Source organism: Heptranchias perlo, chromosome 4 (assembly GCF_035084215.1).
Source record: "Heptranchias perlo isolate sHepPer1 chromosome 4, sHepPer1.hap1, whole genome shotgun sequence".
In the NCBI taxonomy this organism is placed as follows: Eukaryota; Metazoa; Chordata; class Chondrichthyes; order Hexanchiformes; family Hexanchidae; genus Heptranchias; species Heptranchias perlo.
The window spans coordinates 133,587,142-133,604,829 of record NC_090328.1 but is presented as its reverse complement, the minus strand read 5'-3'; the positions used below and the strand labels follow the sequence as shown (position 1 = coordinate 133,604,829).

At 43.2% G+C, this 17,688-nt stretch overlaps 1 long non-coding RNA gene across 1 annotated transcript in view; it reads left to right on the top strand.

Moving 5' to 3' along the window:
- LOC137320617 (uncharacterized) overlaps window positions 1-17,688 on the top strand; it is a 594,307-nt gene that overhangs the window by 429,835 nt on the left and 146,784 nt on the right. The window lies entirely within an intron of this gene.

The following is a 17,688-nucleotide window of genomic DNA, read 5'->3' as shown; positions in this document are numbered from 1 at the left end:
AGATTCTCGTGCTCTACATGGAGCAGGCAATATCTTTCTTTTGTTATCTCTCACCTTCTTTGTGCCCGCTTTGTCAATTTCAGCTAATTGCCTCATAACTAACTAAATTTCTTTCTACTGAACTGCAAAAACATTAAACAATTGGCAATTTTGCATTGCAAGATTCAGTCTGCAGAGTCACTTGTGTTATTTACACGAGGTATATTTCTTTCTTGGTAGCAGGAATAATTTGATCAGAAATTCAGAAAATAAGGTAGGAAGTAATTTGAGCTTAATTTTCATGCCTGTATTGCAACTGTACATAAGTCGGGTATCTTCAAAGGACCTATGGAAAAGGTTGTGAATTTTGCCAGCTTGTGACAAATCGATCAGTGCAAATGTAACCTTCCCCTTCTCAGTTCTTGGAATATTATTAGATTGGAGTGATCATGTCCACACTGGATTACAGACAAGATTTATGTCTTAGAATCTTGTCCTTGCTGATCTGCTTCCTCTTGTGCTCTACTATTACAAAAAATGTATCACAGGATTAAGCGGCACATTGAGATATATTTTATTCCATTTGCTAATAGTAGCAAAAAAACTGTGCGAGTGTAAAGCAAATGTGTTCTTAACTTTTTTTTTGCTAACAGCAAATGGAAGAAAATATAGCCCTATGTAACTTAAGAACATAAGAAACTTAAGAAATAGGAGCAGGAGTAGGCCATACGGCATCTCAAGCCTGCTCCGCCATTCCAATAAGATCATGGCTGATCTTCGACCTCAACTCCACTTTCCTGCTCGATCCCCATAAATATTGGCCAGGAAACCGGAGAGAACTGCCCCGTTCTTCTTTGAAATAGTGTCACGGGACCTTTTATGTCCACCTGAGAGGGCAGGCAAGGCCTCGGTTTAACATCTCATCTGAAAGACAGCACCTCCGACAATGCAACACTCCCTCAGTGCTGCACTGGGAGTGTTCGCCTAGATTTTGTGCTCAAGTCTCTGGAGTGGGACTTGAACCCACAACCTTCCGACTCAGAGGAGATTGCTACCAATTAAGCCACTAACTCGAGACTTGTTATAGCCACCACTTGCTTGTTGATTTGGGAGGAAGCTGTGTAACCTCAATCTACAAAAAGAAAGAAATAACGATGATTGTCAATTATTTTATTTCCTCTGCCGTTTGCATCTAAACTCCCAGACAACATTATGTTGTACATTTTGCCTGTCTAATTAAGACCAAAACCAAAAATAGCAGCACAAAGGTTTCAAAAGAGCAAACTCGATCTTTGAGCTAAAATCCCCAAGGAGAGTGGTATGGTAAGTGGAATTAGCTTGTGAAAATAAACAGGAGAAAAATTCAGTTTTTAATACTATAAAAGGAAAAAAAGATGAGCTTAACAGGAATTGGACCCCAGCCACTGGATAAGAAAGTCAAAATAATGTAAGCCGAGCAGTACTGTTTCAATAGTGACAAGTGAACAGAGGAACCAGGCTTTTGAACTGCTGACGGGCTGCTCGCCAAAGGCAGCAAATCTGCTGGCTCAACTGCAGAGCCAAGCCGGCAGATTGGTATTAAAGGGGAGGGCCAAATGATCGTGGGAGGGTGGGGGGATCATGGTTCTCCTGGCCTCACAGAAATTATTCAAAAAAACTTAACTGGAGCATTTTTGGAATGGCCACCAGCAGTCCCTTTGAGGAATGATAGCTTGGACACTGTTTATTCCCACGGGACAGGACTTGCATTACAACATGAAAATTGCATTGCGTTCCTATGTACGTCATTGGTCCCTGATTTGGATAATTCAATGGGGATTCCGCCTGTTTATCATTTGCAGTGTTGGATATCTATTTCCCAGCCACATCCGAATTGCAGCGGGCTGCATGCTGGCGGTAATGCTGTACTGTGATTTTGATCCTGTTGCCACCTCCTTCCCGCCAGAAAATAGGTTGGTACTGAGACCAAAATCGGCCCCACTAAGTTCATTCTCCTCCTTCCCTGCCAAAAAAGTCAAGCAGTGCTTCTAATATTTCAAGAAACCTTCAATCTCTTTTCTCACCTGATGTTGATCCAACTTCTTTTAAAGGTAGCAATTGACTCCTGAATCAGTTACATTCTCTGGGAGTCCATCCAACATGACCTGTGGGGATAAAAAGCTTTTTCTAATGTGTAACCTTAAAATGGATTTTGTATCTGTGTCCTCTAATCCTGTACTCATTGTCCAATTTAAATATCTTGCTTACTTCAACTTTATGTAGACCTTCATTTATTTTAAGGACTCCACACAGCCGCCTTTACTCTTGTGAAAATAAGTTCGGTTGCTTGAGCCTTTCTTCATAACAGGAGTCATCCTGGTTCCCTTCTCTCAACCTTTCCTAATGAGCAAAATGCACTAACCACTGATCTGCATAACTTATAATCTAATGCCTTCCCGTTGCACTAATATGCCATATTGTCAACTGCTTCACACTGAGCAGATGCTTTAAGGATGTCATCAACCATTATTCCTTTTTCTCCCCTTTGGCCTTTGTCAGTGGGGATTGTTTTTCGTTGTGCACTTAACACTTACTCCCTCTTTGTCGTTCTGGACCTGTCTGTGGCATTTGATGGTCGATCACACTATCTTGCTCTAACACTTCTCCCCTGTCATCAAGCTCCATGAAACTACCCTTCCATGGTTCCATTTCTACCTATCCAAGTGCAGCAGACAATGGCTTTTCTTCCCTTCCCTGCACTGTCATCTTTGAAGTCCGCGAAGGATCAACCCTCTCCTCCTCTTGATGCCCCTCGGTGATCATCTGCAGGCATGTATTTGGATGACATCCACTGTACTTCTCTACTACTTCTCATCGATCTGTTGACTGCCCACATACTGTCAGGGTGCTTGTCTGACATCCATTTCTGGATGTGTTCCAACTTCCTTCAGCTCAATATTGATCAGATTGAAGCCATAGTTTTGGGTCCCCGCCATAAACTCTCTACCTTTTGGCATTTAACTCATTCTCCTCCCTGGCCATGATCATTCACAACATTAGCATATTGTTGTACCCTGACCTGAGCTTTAAAGCTTTCATCCAATCGATGAACAAGATCCTTTTGCAACATTGTCTACCTCTGTCCCTACCTCGGTCACTCCACCCTTTATCATATTCAGATGATCTTGCTGGGTTCCCATCCTCCTTCCTCCACAAACTCTGCAGCTCGTGTCCTGTCTCATACTATGTCTCATTTGTCCATCACTTTTGTCCTTGCTGACCTTCTCTGGCTTCTCATTTACCAACACATTAAATTTTAAATCCTCGCCCGAGGCTTTAAATCCCTCCATGGCCTTTTTGGACCCTCTCTCTACAAGCTCCTGCAATCCTATAACCTGTCCCAACTCCTCTGATTCTGTCCTTCTGGGCATCCCTCCCCTTCCATCCCATCATTGGTGGTAAAGCCGTCAGCTGTCTGAGTCTAATTTTCTGGAACACACCTTCTGGATCTTTCAGCCTTCCCAGTTCTCTCTTCATTTTTAAAAACCTTTTCTAAAACCTATCTCTTCAAGCCAAACCTTTCAACACATCTCCCAATTTCTCTCTTTGGCATTCATTTCTAATGCCTTTCTCTGAAGCACCTTGGGATGCTTTTCATGTTAAAGCCATTATACAGATTCAAGTTGTTTATTGTTGATCAGTTCATTACGGCATGTTGTTTACAATGCCTATCCCTGTTGAACCAAACATATTTCAGCCAATACCCTTGTGACAAAAATGAAGAATTTTCATATTTGGCAGATTACTTATTGGACTCTTTCTTGCTGATCATGGCATACCCGGTTAGTATTGATTTTGAAAGCTACAGAAATATATATTACAGTCTGGGATTCAAAAGGGTCACTTCAGATGCAATGTCCCGAAGAAGCACTTCTTGACACCTTGCTACTTAAGTGTCATTCTATTCAACTTGCTCAGCTTGACACAAGGTACAGACAGATGGGCTGAGAAATATCTTTGTACTTCACTGGAAGTAGCAGCTGTATTTGTGTGCGCAAACATTCTATGTAGTTGATAAACTGTGAATGCTTGTTGAATTAATATGATTATATAGAGATTTAGATAGCTCATACCCTTTGTTTCAGTACATCTTAAAAGAATGTTTAATATATTTATGATGTGGAGATGCCGGTGATGGACTGGGGTTGACAAATGTAAAGAATCTTACAACACCAGGTTACAGTCCAACAATTTTATTTGAAAATCACAAGCTTTCGGAGATTATCTCGCCTGACGAAGGAGATAATCTCCGAAAGCTTGTGATTTTCAAATAAAATTGTTGGACTATAACCTGGTGTTGTAATATATTTATGCCTGATTTTATGCTAGTTAGCAGTCAGTGAGTCTAAAGCCAGCAGAGAGACTGAGCTAAATCTCGATGTGTTTTAACATTTCCCCACGTAAGAAGTAAGTGACCATGTTTCAATGATCAATTTTATATTGAGAAGTAATGCAGGGCAAGCATCTTTCTTGCTTGGACGTTTTGAGGAGAATAGTACAGGGTATAACTATACTGTGTGTAATGAATACTATTCATTTACTTGTTCAACGTTAAATACGTTTGTCTTTTGATTTATACTCTGAGCTTGATCTGATAGAGTGTAAATTCGTCCACTTGCTGCAGACGAGGGGGTCATGCGGTGGCACATTAATATTTCCAAAGTGGCAAGCATTCTCTGCTCAATCCCTATGTCTCATTACATTTGCCTAGAAACCGGGCAGATAAAGTCAATGTTGGTCAATGTGGGACACGAAGTCATTGTCATTGACACTGAACCCAAGTCGTGTACCTAGTGTAAAAACCCAAAAATGTAACAATCCTTTCATGTCTCATGCAGATTGACAAGGCTGAGTGGTTATACAATGAGTTGTTAGGCTGTTGTGCTCAGCATGCTGCATTTGAGTTACATTCTTGCCCATTAATTGAGGGCTTCACTCCTAAAATGGGACCAAATCATGCTATACACGATTACTCTTTTTCTTATGTGTATTTGCTTACATTTATCCACTTAAAAATCAATCTACATGTCAGTCCATCCACACTATTGGTCCAATTTTCCCTGAAGGTAATTAGTCTCTTTTCTACTCAATACCTGCACATTTTGTAGTTCTGCTATACAAACCCTGTTCTGCATTGTTCACACACTTTGTGAACAATAAAAGCCTGAGAACAGATCCTGAGGAACATCATTGGTCACTATTTCCCAGGCAGAGCATTTTCCAGTCATCATCACCTTCTGTCTTATATTGCTAAGTCGTTTCTCAATCTATCCAGACAATTTATCATCTATTCCATGAGTCTTAACCTCTCTTATTTTTTATCTTCACAGAAGCCAACTATTCTCATCTCACTCTTCTGCTTGCCATTTATAGTCTTTAATATTCCTAATTTACAAACAATTATCTAACTCCACTTCAAAATAATTTATGGACTCTGCTTCAAGAATGGTTTGTGGTATAGAATATTACATTCTAACCGCCTGCTATATGAATTTTTTCTAATCTCTTTAATTATTTTTGTCAACGCTTTTTGAAAATCTAAGTAAATTACACTAACTGCATTACCCTCGTCCCTTAGTTTAGCTGCAACTTCAAAGAGCTCCAGTAGTTTATCAGGTTTTAACTATTGCTTCTAAAACAATGCTGATTTCTCTCTGATACCTCTGCTCTTTGCATGTTCATTTAGAGCATTCATAAAATGTTTTCAACCATTTTTCGGACTTACTCTGGCTGTTAGGCTGATCAACCTGTTATCAGGTTTGAATATTGGCACGTTTTGTGTTAACTGTTCCTCAGCTACTATTAATCCTAATGTTTAATACTTATGACATTTAGAGATAATTCTAATTATTTAATTGAAGATCTACATTAGTGATGAAGTATTTGAGACCAAGATTTCTTGAATATATTTAGTAGAATTTGACTTATCACCAGGGCATTGAATGTTACAGCACACAAACAGGCCATTTGGCCCATCACATTTACACCAGCATTTTTTTATCTCCACAGAAGCCAACTATTCTAATCTCACTCTTCTGCTCGCCATTTATAGTCTTTAATATTCCTAATTTACAAACAATTATCTAACTCTACTTTAAAAGAATTTATGGACTCTGCTTCAAGAACGGTTTGTGGTATAGAATTTTACTTGGAACTGCCTGCTGCATGAATTTTTTCTAATCTCTTTAATTATTTTTGTGATTGTCTTAAGTATGTATCTTTTCACTGCTGTCTCAATAACCACTGAGAACAATCTATCACTATTTATCTTATCGTAACCCTCTATAATTGATGCAATTATTGCAGGGATTTTTAAAAAATTTGCAGCATATATCGAACTATTTCACCTTCAGAAGTTCTTCCGCTATAGCAATCTATAATCAAAAATATTCCGACATACAGTATGTTCTTCAGTGTTAACATGATAAGAATGTTCGTTACATTGTTCGCAATGAAGTCCGTCAACAGAAAATGAGAGCCCAGCTAATGTATCATCATTGCCAAATAAAAATCCTTTCAGCATGCTAATGAGCCATGCAACAATTACCAGAATAATCATTATATGAGGTCTTTTAGAATATGTAAGCAGTGAATACGAAATTGGGAAGAATAGTTTAAGATTGTATTCTCAACTTTGAACATTTTCTACAAGCATCTGTACGGCAGTCTGTCCACCTTTTTTCTGAAAGAGCTGAGCTGTTTTAAATAGATCATTCACATAGTTTCTGTGTTTGGGCAACCCACAAGCATGTTGAATATGACAAGATAAATACAGATGAGTGAGGCATTCAACCCATCTTAGCTTATACTGGAAGAAAAAAGTAAAAAGTATCCCCATCATGTCACCCAACTGGATCTTTAATGTGCCGAAAAGTTTTTGCCCCCATGCTCCTATCTGAAAGACTATTCCAATTGTCAATAGCTCAACAATTTAGCATAAGATTCTCTGACTTACATTCCACTGATTTAGCCATAGAGTTCAGTATTCAGTGCACTTTGTTTATTCTGCAGTGATCTAACATCTTAATTACCATCTCTGTTGCTACCCTCCTTCATCTTTTTCAATTTTGCATTTAGTTGGTTCCACATCATTCATAGTGCACATACGACAGTGCACAGTACATGTCTGCATCAAATTACATCTGTCACTGTTCTGCCCACTTACTGTTATATCTAATTCCTTTTGTAGATCCCTGGCAGGTTCCTCGATGAACTTGTTTGCCTCTCCGTCTAGTTTAGTATTATCTACAAACTTAGCCAATTTTTAATGTGTCTTGGTGTCCTGTGACTTTAGATAGTAACCATTGTAAGTTTAATTTAACTGCAAAAGAAAATCATGTAACTCCTTGAGCTAGCCAAAGGTTTTAATGACTATATTAAGAATATTTGTACCTAAATATTTTTTTTCCAATTCTGGTATGCAATTGTTAAAACCTTGGAGAATAAACTTGTCCAGATTTGGTTAATGCCTGCTAAAGAGTTTGTGTTAATTGATGGACAAACTACATCAGCATTAATCTGTGTGGAAGATTGTTCTATGTTTAAAAAAACAGCATTCTAGCAAACAAAAAGCTAAGGGTTTTATTGTGGGGATTTTTATCTCTAAAATTTAGCCTATTATTTGATCAATTTAATTAAAAAAATTAGTATAACAATTGCAGTGAAAGATTATTGCTGTATATTGTGTGCATGCATTTGGCAGCTCATTAGGCATTTTGGGCGCAGATCATGATTTAAAAAGAAGGTTATAAAGATTTTAATTTTGTATAGTCGTTATTCTGGCCTGTGGTGCAGTAAATGAGTGATATAAAATGGTACTTTTTTTTCTGATTTTAGAATGCTTGATGACTTGGTGGTAATACAGGCACGCTAGAATTGCTGATAGGCATCCCTCAGGATTTGCAGGCATTGCATGCATTAGTTTTATTGATTAGTCTAACACTGGCTGCTTTTGGAGATTTGTACTTGATATAGCCTCATACACCATGATTCATAGCAAGTTTTATCTCACAGTTTGATTCGATGCTTTGTATTACAGAACAATTCCTGTGTCGCTGTGCTAATCTCATGCAGGATCAGTTTCAGAACTGCCGAAGAACAATGCTTGTAAAACAGAAACCCATTCTAAACTGTACTCTAAACCATTAGGTTCTACAGTATGTGGAATGGATATTAGTGCCTGTTTATATATTCCATTAATAGGATGTCCATCAACTGCTGTGTACTACATTTATTCTTGCTTTACTAAAAGAAAACACTATACTGTTAGCAAGGCAAAATGATGTTATTAATTCTTTGAAGGTTTAATTCTGAGAGTCAGTCAAGCAAGGGGATGAAGGTGGATGCAAATTATTCTTTTCTTCGGCTACGGAGCTGATTTATTTGCCCCTTCGCTGGCAGCCACTCTAGAATTATCTAGATGCATGGTAGAAATCAAATCTTTTCATTTATTCTCATAAAACAATATTTTGCACTCAACCGCTATGCAAGAAGAATGAAGCAAGTAATTGTGCATCTTGACATACAAAAGCTGCTGCTGAGATTAGTTTAGGTGCATGCTTCACTTAGTTTTCAGGTAGCCGTTTTGTGCGAGTATTGTAAAAAGCAACTCTTTATTTTTGCCTTCCCTGGCCTACTTTCAGATGACGTGAATTTCAAGACTTCTATCCCTTTAATTCGAATTCCAAATGTCTAACTTTGTAGGTACATAATTTTATATGCGTAACAATAAACAATAGATTTACATACTGTTAGGTGGAACTGAAAACCTTGCTGCAGCTATACAAAACCCTGGTTAGACCGCACCTGGAGTACTGTGAGCAGTTCTGGGCACCGCACCTTCGGAAGGACATATTGGCCTTGGAGGGAGTGCAGCGTAGGTTTACTAGAATGATACCCGGACTTCAAGGGTTAAGTTACGAGGAGAGATTACACAAATTGGGGTTGTATTCTCTGGAGTTTAGAAGGTTAAGGGGCGATCTGATCGAAGTTTATAAGATATTAAGGGGGACAGATAGGGTGGATAGAGAGAAACTATTTCCGTTGGTTGGGGATTTTAGGAATAGGGGGCACAGTCTAAAAATTAGGGTCAGACCTTTCAGGAGCAAGATTAGAAAACATTTCTACACACATGGTGGTAGAAGTTTGGAACTCTCTTCCGCAAACGGCAATTGATACTAGCTCAATTGCTAAATTTAAATCTGAGATAGATAGCTTTTTGGCAACCAAAGGTATTAAGGGATATGGGCCAAAGGCAGGTATATGGAGTTAGATCACAGATCAGCCATGATCTTATCAAATGGCGGAGCAGGCACGAGGGGCTGAATGGCCTACTCCTGTTTCTATGTTCCTGCAGTATAGTGTGGAGCATTTTTGAAGTTTTTTTTATGTTTACTGTTTGCTTAATTTCACTGAAACCAAAAGAAATATATTTTACGCCTTGGTTGCAAACACGTGCTACCTGTCATTCTAGGATAGATTTCATAATTTCACATGCCCAGTGCAAAGCTTTGCACACCAAGACTGTTGATCAGGAATTTAGGCATCAAGCTCAGTGCAGCCGACAATTTATGCATTCATTAATTTACAACAAAAACAACAACTTGCATTTATATAGTGTCTGCAATGTAGTAAAACGTCCCAAGGCGCTTTACAGGAGCATTATTAAACAAAATTTGACATCGAGCCACATAAGGAGATATTAGGACAGAGAGGTAAATTTTCAGGAGCATCTTAAAGGAGGAGAGAGAGGTGGAGAGGTTGAGGGATGGAATTCCAAAGCTTAAGGCCTAGGCAGCTGAAGGCACAGCCGCCAATGGTGGAGTGATTAAAATTGGAGATGCGCCAGAGGCAAGAATTGGAAGAGCCAATGATAGAGAATCAGCATGCATTTGTGAAAGGTAGAATCTGTTTGACTAATCCAGTTGAAGGACAGAGGTGTCAAAGATTGTTTCTTTTTGAGGAAGGGGTTGATGATGGCAGATTTGAAGGGGAGGGGGACAGTACCTGAGGAGAGGGCACCGTTAACAATATCAGCTAACATGGCGGCCAGGAAGGGAAGTTGAGTGGTCAGCGGTTTGGTGGGAATAGGGTCAAAGGAGCAGGAGGTGTTTCCCATGGTCAAGATGAGATTGGAGAGGGCATGATGGGAGATAGGAGAGAAACTAGAGAAAGATGCGAGTTCAGGGCTAGGGCAGGGGGGAACCCGAGGGGAAGGGAGGGAACTGACAGAGGCAGCTGAACAGATGGTCTCAATCTTTGTGACAGTGAAGTCCACGAGCTCCTCATAATTGTTGGAGGTGAGGGTGGAGGAGGCAGGGGAGAGGGGTTTAAGAAGACGGTTTGTAGTGGAGAAGAGAAGGAAGGGGTGATCTTTGCATTCCAGGATGACCCATTAATTTTGCATCCATTGATTTAAATGGAAGAAAAATCACGTTGGTCCCACAGATCTGTGTCAGAATTCCCAATATGCGTTTGAAAGTATTGAGGTGTAAAAAGAGAATATGAAAATAAACTTACAAGGTACACCAAAGCTAAAAGCAAAAGTTTATTTTGGTATATTAAAAGAAAGAGAGTGGAAAAGGAAAAAGTGGGCCCATTATGGACGGATGCAGGCGAGATTAAAATGGATGATAAGAATATGGTAGTCTTGTTAAATGATTGCTTTTGTATCACAGTGGAGGAAGAGAACAAAATATCAGTGGTTCGGGGAACCTAAAATAAGTTAAGAGAAGGAACATAGTGGATTTAATATATGTGAAAAAAATTGAGAAAATAATGGGACTTAAAAATAGCCAGATCTCCAGAACCTGGTCGGCTCCACCCCAGTGTATTAAAATAGGTGAGGGAATTTCAGATGCATTAATCCTAATTTTCCAAAGCTCTCTCGATTCCGGAATTGTGCCTTTGGATTGGAACATTGCAATTGTTACTCCATTATTTAAGAGGAGAGGGAGGGAGAAACCCGGGGGCTGATTTTCGGATGGCTGAGCGGGTGCATGGTGGGGGGGCTCGTAAAATGGGGGAATCCCGCAGCGGGTCTGGAGCCCAGCTCCAACCCGCCCACTTCCGGGTTCCCCAATGACGCGTTCGGGTGCGCGCGCAGCTCCCGCATGCGGGACTCCCACCGGCAATTAAAGCCGGCGGGATGGCAATTCACATACTTATTTAGATAGTTGAGGACCTTGACAAACCTCATTGACAGGAGATTTTGGCAGGGGTGGAATTTTCATGGATCCTCAGCGTGTTTCCCGTGCTGTGGGAAACACTCCCTGTTGGAGCAGACGTGTTTCAGCCAGCAGCCACTGGGAGATGCAAAGGATAATTTGACAGGTGGGGGGAAAACCTCATTTATTGCAGCAGGGCACTGTGTCACTTCAGACAAAGTTTTGGCTGCAACACCTTTGTCTTTCCACTCAAAATTATTAATTTATACCCTAAACTCTGCTGTGCAAACACATTTACCTACTTTGCGGACCCCCTCAAACTCACACCGTCAGGATGGGGAGGGCGCCATAGCTGCATTCATCACTTCATCCGAGGACAAGTAACATCACCAGCCTCACCAGGCACGCCATCCACCTCCGCCACGTGGAGCTCCACAACACAGTGCTGCGCCACAGGCACCTACACAATAGTAGGGAGGGCAACAACAGAGAGAGCAGCGTCGCAGGAGGCACTACCCTCGCCACAGGGTCTACAGACTGAGACTCAACTTCCTGGTCCTCTCTGAGGAGCGGTGCATACAGAGGCTCAGACTCAGTCGCCAGGTAATCACGGACATCTGCAGCCTCCTTTATGCCGAGCTGCTCCCGGCTGGCCCGAGCAGTATCTTCTTACCTGTCGCTGTCAAAGTCACAACTGCCCTCAACTTCTTCGCCTCCGGATCGTTCCAGAGTGCTGCCGGGGACATCGCCGGGGTCTCTCAGTCATCTGCACACAAGTGCATAAGGCAGGTCACCAACGGCTAGTTTCGCTGGGGCTCACACTACATCAACTTCCCCATGGATGACCTCAGCCAGACAGAGAGGGCAGTTGGATTCCACTCTGTGGCTGGCTTCCCACGGGTGCAGGGTATAATCGATTGCACCCATATAGCAATACGAGCACCTCCCCGCAAGCCAGGACTAATCATCAACAGGAAGGACTATCACTCCATCAACACTCAGCTCATCTGTGACCACCGCAATAGATTCCTTCACGTGTGCGCCAGATACCCTGGCAAATGCCACAATTCCTTCGTCCTCCGGGAGTCCAACATCCCGCCCCTCTTCCATGCACCCAATACCCGCAAGGGCTGGCTCCTCGGGGACAAGGGATACCCCCTGCACACGTGGCTCATGAGACCTCTGAGGAACCCCACCACCGAGCAACAGCGTCGATATAACGACAGCCACATCGCCACCAGGTCTACAATTGAGCAGGCTATAGGGCTGCTCAAGATGCACTTCAGGTGTCTTGATCGTTCTGGGGGAGAGCTTCAATACACACCAGACAGAGTGGGACGCATTATAGTCCTGTGTTGTGCCCTGCACAACATGGCACAACAGAGACGGGTGCCGCTGGAGGAGGCCCCATCCACATCTGCCATCCACATTGAGGAGGAGGAGGCGGAGGAGGAGGAGGAGGAGCAACCTATGGGCAGAACAGCGGCTCACCTGGCTGCTCTTGAGGACAGGGAGTCACTGATAAGTGAACGGTTCTCCTAACATCAGACAGTGTGAAGAGTCCAGTCCTCACCACCTGGACAGAGGAGCGGCCACACCAGCCTCCCCCGCCGCCTGCACAAAATAGTCCTGCAACTACACCTACACCCACTGTGGAGTGACCCAATGGGTGGCATCAAGTGTGGGTGTTCATGATGAACCTCATGAAAGGGACTTATTACACAAGCCAGTCAAGAATGGCCAAGACGTGGCAGTAGTGGTGATAATAATATTTAATGTGAGTGGGAAAAAAATCAAATATAAATAAAAAATCATAACAAAGCGTCAAACACCCTTGTGCATCCCCTTTGTGCTCCCAAAATCTTTGCCGTATGCTTCCGGCTACTCTATGTGGTGCATCCCCTATGACTGCAGCAGAGGTTGCTCTTGTTCATGCCCTGACCGATTAGATGCTTTGGGCCTACGCCCTCTGGGTTTCGGTGCCCGTGAGGGCCCCTCCAAAGACTGCTCCACCTGCACCTGTGCAGGGGCAGACTCGGCCACCTGGAGAGGAGGCAGCATTGCGGGTACTGGTTGAGAGGGGGGCAACGGGTGAGACGTGGGGGCGTTTGAGTGGCGTCCCCACTTCCATGTCCCCTTTCGCCATCATCCCTCTCCTGGGCCAGGCCCACATCACTCCTACCACCCTGCTGGACGACAGTTTGGAGGACATGGGGTGTGAAGCCTTGTAAGGCCAGTGCTGGTGTATCTGTCTGCCTGTTTAAGGCGGCAGAAAGTTGCTCACCCAGAGTCCGAATGGATGCTGTCAGGGCCTCAATGGACTCATTTGTGAGCCAAGCCAGAAGCTCGATGGAGGCCAGCCTTCCCTCCATTGCAGACATTCCCACACTTACCCTCGTCACTATCTCAGAGATGTCCTCACGTCCCTGTGACAGTATCTCAGAGATTCCCTCCTGTATCTGTGCCACCATTCCACTGGTGCAGGAGTTGGACTCCTCCATCCTCTGCGCGATTGTGGAGAGTGCGCGTGGCACCTGTTCCAACACCTCGCAAATGTGCTGCTGCCCCTCGATCATTCTCCATTCCATGGATGGCCCAGCATCTGTGTCCAGCTGAGCAGACCCTGGAGAAGAGTGCTCCCACTGCCGCGGACTCTCCACAGCTGCCCCTGCCACCAATGTCTGCTCGTGCTCACATGTGTGGTGACTCACCATGTGCAACCCCAACTAAATGAGGACGGGGACCCACCGAGGTGTGTGTATCTGTGCTGGTGGATGGCTCGCTCAGATGTGACGGTGCCCCCTCAGAGGCCAGCAGGTCCTCTGAGGAATCGCCCTCCGCTGTCACAGCAGTCGCTGAAGGCCCTGTAAGAGAACAGAGGGCAATATTAAGCATGGTGACAGATGTTGAGGTGCTGAAGATGGCAAGGCATGTTATCATCATTTGCTATTGTGAGTGCTGATTGTTAAAGTTCTGTCACCAGCCGTTTGTTGGATGGCAGTCTCGGCATCCCCGACAGACAGGCACTCGAGGGTGCGGCTCATTTTGAGAGCCGCCTGCTCTGCGTCCGTGAGGACGACCAGATGTTGCGGCCCCCCCCCCCCCCCCCACCCACCCCCGGTCTTCGCCCTCTCCCGTGCATTCTGGGCTCTCTTCTCCTATAATGGGAGAAAGTAGAGAGGCGTGAGTGAGTGATGGTGACGTGGCCAACCACTGAATTCATTGGTTTGGGTGAGCCTGACCATGAAAGAGATGCATCAGAGGGTGAGTATAAGACAGAGCCATGACATTGTATAAGGATTGGGTTGAGTGGTAATGGTGGGATGAGTACTGGGGAGGTGAGTAAGTGCAGCTAAATTGAGGATGAGGTTTGAGTGAGTGTGAGGAGTGATGTGATAGAGTAGTGTTGGCAGTGCAGAATGAGTTGTGGGGTGGGGCGGTGATATGTAGGAGAATCAGTAAGTGTACTCACTTTTGCTGACCGAGTTAGGTCATTAAAACACTTCCTGCACTGAATCCAGATGTGGGAGATGTTGCTGCTGCTGGTGACCTACTCTACCACCTCGAACCAGGCCTTCTTGGTGGCAGAGACAGACCACTTCCTCCCGTCCGCCGGATGGAAGATCTCCCTCCTCCTCACCCCATCCAGTAGGACCTGGAGTGAGGCATCATTAAACCTGGGAGCAGCCTTTCCCCTGGGCTGCTCCATGCTGCTCTTTTGGTTGTTTCCTGCAGGATCAGCATTGGAGGACTGCCCCTTTAAATAGGGCTCCTCCAGCTGACAGCCTGTGATGCGGGTGCGCAGTCCACCCGCTGCGCAGGTTTCCAACAGGAAACCCGAAAGCCAATCGCGTGGGGAACCCACCGATTTTACTGGGCGGGTTACCCACGCGCCCAGTCGCGCCCCCCCCACCTCCCAGCTGCCAACCCGCCTCCCTGGTAATATCGGGGCCCAGGTAGCTACAGGCTGGTCAGTTTAACATCAATTGTGGGGCAGTTACTGGAAATCTATCATCAGAGACAGTGTGACTGAGCCTTGATCAAATATCAGCTGATGATAGAGAATCAGCATGGATTTGTGAAAGTTAGAACCTGTTTGACTAATCCAATTGAATCTTTTGAGGAGGTCACTATCATGGTGGATAGGGGACATCTATGGATATTGTTTATATGGACTTTCAGAAGGCTTTTGAAAAGGTTCCGCACAAGAGATTATTAGCAAACTTAACAGCGCACAGAATTGGAGGTAACCTTGTTATGTGTGTTGGTAATTGGTTGGGAGGTTGGAGATGGAGAGTAGGAATAAGGGAGCATTCTCTGATTGGCAGGATGTGACGAGCAGTATTCCCCAGGATCTGTACTGGGGCCTCACCAAATGTATTAATGACATGGATGAAGGAATACAGAGTTCTCTCTCCAAGTTTGCAAATGACACGAACTTACGAGGCACAGTAAGTTGTGTGGATGGGGGCAAGAAGTTACAAAGAGACATAGACAGACTAAGTGAGTGGTCAAAACTTTGGCAGATAGAATTCAATGTGTGAGGTCATCCACTTTGGATATGAGAAAGACAAATCAGATTATGTCCTTAATGGTGAGAGACTAGGAGCTGTGGAGGAGCAAAGGGATTTAGGTGTCCATGTACACAAATCACTAAAAGCTAGTGCACAGGTACAAAAAGTAATCAAAAAGACTAATGGAATGTTGGAATTTATGTTGAGGGGGTTGGAATTCAAAAGTGAGGAAGTGACACTTCAGTTGTACAAAGCCCTCTGGAGTCTTTGTCAGACCCCATCTGGAGTACTGCGTTCAGTTTTGGATATCGAATGTCAGGAAAGCTCCATTGGTCTTTGAAGAGGTACAAGCAGGTTGACCACAATGATACCAGGACTTAAAGGGTTAAATTATGAGGGCAGGTTGCATAAACTTGGCTTGTATTTCCTTGACTTTAGGAGGTTGAGGGGTAATCTAATCGAGGTGTTTAAAATGATTACGGGATTCAATAGGGTACATAAGAACATAAGAAATAGGAGCAGGAGTAGGCCAATCGGCCCCTCGAGCCTGCTCCGCCATTCAATAAGATCATGGCTGATCTGATCCTAACCTCAAATCTAAATTCATGTCCAATTTCATGCCCGCTCCCCGTAACCCCTAATTCCCTTTACTTCTAGGAATTCTTCTAGGGTACACACAGAGAAACTAGTTCCTCCGTGGGGGGAATCCAGAACAAGGGGGCATAATCATAAAATTAGTGCTAGGCCATTTAGGAGTGAAATCAAAAAGCACTTTTTCACACAGAGAGCAGTGAAAATCTGGAACTTGCTGCCGAAAAGGCTGTGGACGCCGGGTTAGTTGAAATTTTGAAGACTCAGATCAATAGATTTTTGTTGGGTGAGGGTATCGAGGGATATGGACCAAAGGCGATTAATGGGGTTGAGGTACAGATCAGCCATGATCTGATTGAATACTGGAACAGGCTCCAGGAGCTCCTATTTCAATGTCCTGAGAAAGATCTGTGCTGAGAGTGTGAATTCATAAAATATACCCTTTTATTTTTAAAATAGTTTATTAAAAACTGCACAAAGACAGTCGGTGTGATTTTAAACCCCAGGAACGAGTGGGTTGGGGACGGGTGGGAGTTGAAAATAGTTGTTTTTTTTGGGTCGCAAGTGCATAATTTTCGGACTTTTCATTCCCAGTAGGAAGCCTGTACTTTTCCGCGCTGACGTTAAGCCCGGAAATAAAGCCGGGTTGAGGTCACGACCCAAAAAAACAACTATTTTCATCTCCCACCCGCCCCCAACTTGGGGTTTAAAATCAACCCCAGTGGGCATCCAGATTTCAAGCAGACCATTAAAATAAAAGCATAGCCAAAATCATCATTATCTCCGTTATTGAGATTCGAAGGGTTAATGATTCATATTTTTTTCTTCCATCTGTCACCAATGCTTATTTTATATTTATTGCTTTTCACCTTCATCATTTCCTTTTGGTTTCTATTTTATTCAATGTAATTTTTTAATCTTAGTTTTAGGAGGAAAGTAAAACTGAAAGGAAGTGTGTAAAATGAGAACAATATAAATAGCATGGGTATCTATTGAATGAAATGTTATCCAGGTTTTGCCCCTCTCCCATTTGATAATGGGTATTCTTGTAATGGTCCTTCATGTGCCTGACAATGACATATGAATAGATTAACATAGGGCTTCACAGATCCTCACCAAAGCGACTTTTCTGTCGGACACAATGCCTTTCCTTTTTGTTGGTCAATTTGATCAGACAAAAATCAACATTGGCATTTGGATTTTCCACACATTCAGCTCTGTAAAAGTATTCGCTTTCTTCTGAAACTGTATAACTTCTTAAAAAAAAAACTTCACTGTGCCTCCTGTAGACTCGTATATGGTATTTTACTCAATTCTGTGAAATTCTATTTGACTTTTCCAAGCCCTGCTTGTTTCAGGAAACCACTCTTTTTGTGGTTACTGAGTTTTATGGATTAGCA